Here is a 2500-nt window from a genome sequence, read left to right as displayed (position 1 = left end):
TCAGGTCTCTCCTTCAAGGCAAAGTGGTGGAGGTGAACTCGGACAACACCACGGCTTTGGCGTACATCTCCAAGCAAGGAGGGACCTACTCTCTGACGTTGTACGAGATCGCAAGGGACCTCCTCACCTGGTCAAAAGGTCTAAACATATCACTAGAACGAGGTTCATCCAAGGCAACTTGAATGTCATGGCAGATTGTCTCAGTCGGAAGGGACAAATAATTCCAACAGAATGGACTCTCCACAAGGATGTATGCAAGAGACTTTGGGCCACCTGGGGCCAGCTAACCATAGATCTCTTCGCAACCTCGATGACCAAGAGGCTCCCAATATTTTGCTCACCAATCCCGGACCCAGCAGCAGTTCATATAGATGCCTTTCTCCTAGATTGGTCACATCTAGATCTATATGCATTCCCTCCGTTCAAGATTGTCAACAAGGTACTGCAGAAGTTCGCCTCTCACGAAGGGACAAGGTTGACGCTAGTTGCTCCCCTCTGGCCCGCGAGAGAATGGTTCACTGAGGTACTTCGATGGCTAGTAGACGTTCCCAGAACACTTCCCCTAAGGGTGGACCTTCTACGTCAGCCACACGTAAAGAAGGTACACCAAGGCCTCCACGCTCTTCGTCTGACTGCCTTCAGACTATCGAAAGACTCTCGAGAACTAGAGGCTTTTCGAAGGAGGCAGCCAGAGCGATTGCTAGAGCAAGGAGAACATCCACCCTTAGAGTCTACCAATCGAAGTGGGAAATCTTCCGAAACTGGTTCAAGTCAGTATCCGTATCCTCGACCAGTACCTCTGTAACTCAAATAGCTGACTTCCTCTTATATCTGAGGAAAGAACGATCTCTTTCAGCTCCCACTATCAAGGGTTACAGAAGCATGTTGGCATCAGTCTTCCGTCACAGAGGCTTAGATCTTTCCAACAATAAAGATCTACAGGACCTCCTTAAGTCTTTTGAGACCACGAAGGAGCGTCGTTTGGTTACACCTGGTTGGAATTTAGACGTGGTACTAAGATTCCTTATGTCAGACAGGTTCGAGCCGCTACAATCAGCCTCCCTGAAAGATCTCACCTTAAAGACTCTTTTCCTGGTATGCTTAGCCACAGCTAAAAGAGTCAGTGAGATTCATGCCTTCAGCAAGAACATCGGATTCTCATCTGAAACGGCTACATGTTCTCTACAACTTGGTTTTCTAGCCAAAAACGAGCTGCCTTCTCGACCTTGGCCAAAATCGTTCAATATTCCAAGCTTATCGTATGGTTGGAAATGAACTAGAAAGAGTCTTATGCCCTATAAGAGCTCTTAAGTTCTATTTAAAATGAACTAAACCTTTACGAGGCCCGTCTGAAGCTTTATGGTGTTCAGTTAAGAAACCATTTTTGCCTATGTCAAAGAATGCTTTATCCTATTTTATCAGACTGTTAATACGAGAAGCTCATTCCCATCTGAATGAGGAAGACCAAGCTTTGCTGAAGGTAAGGACACACGAAGTTAGAGCTGTCGCAACTTCCGTGGCCTTTAAACAAAATAGATCTCTGCGAAGTATAATCGACGCAACCTATTGGAAAAGCAAGTCAGTGTTCGCGTCTTTTTATCTTAAGGATGTCCAGTCTCTTTACGAGAACTGCTACACTCTGGGACCATTCGTAGCAGCGAGTGCAGTAGTGGGTGAGGGCTCAACCACTACAATTCCCTAATTCCATAACCTTTTTAATCTTTCTCTTGAAATGTTTTTATTTTTGTTTTTGGGTTGTCCGGAAGGCTAAGAAGCCTTTCGCATCCTAGTTGATTTGGCGGGTGGTCAAAGTCATTTCTTGAGAAGCGCCTAGATTAGAGGTTTTGATGAGGTCCTGTTGTATGGGTTGCAACCCTTGATACTTCAGCTCCTAGGGGTCGCTCAGCATCCTAAGAGGATCGCGAGGCTCCGTAAGGAAGACGTACTTAAAAAGGCAGAGTAATTGTTCAAGTCGACTTCCTTACCAGGTACCTATTTATTTTGTTTAGTTACTTTGATAACTTCTAAAATGAAATAAAAATTCTTAGCTCATATGATGTAAACATATTTTGCTGGTCTCTACCCACCCCCCTGGGTGTGAATCAGGTATTATAATCACCGGCTAAGTTAAATATTGAAAAATGTTATTTTGATAATGAAATAAATTTTTGAATATACTTACCCGGTGATTATAAATTAAAGGACCCTCCCTTCCTCCCCAATAGAGACACAGTGGACCGAGGAGAAAATTGAGTTCTTTGTTTACAATGAGTACTGGGTATCTGAACGACAGATGGCGCTGTTGAGTACACCCCCTACCTGTGTAGCGATCGCTGGTGAATTTTTCCGTAGAGTTTTTCTGTCGAGCAACAGAGTTGCAGCTATTATAATCACCGGGTAAGTATATTAAAAAATTTATTTTATTATCAAAATAACATATTACATATGCGTAAGTAAAGATAGGTACAGTAGTAGGATCACCAAGTTGTGAGTCAGCGTT

Source organism: Palaemon carinicauda, chromosome 17 (assembly GCF_036898095.1).
Source record: "Palaemon carinicauda isolate YSFRI2023 chromosome 17, ASM3689809v2, whole genome shotgun sequence".
In the NCBI taxonomy this organism is placed as follows: domain Eukaryota; kingdom Metazoa; phylum Arthropoda; class Malacostraca; order Decapoda; family Palaemonidae; genus Palaemon; species Palaemon carinicauda.
Note: the sequence above shows the minus strand (reverse complement) of the source record.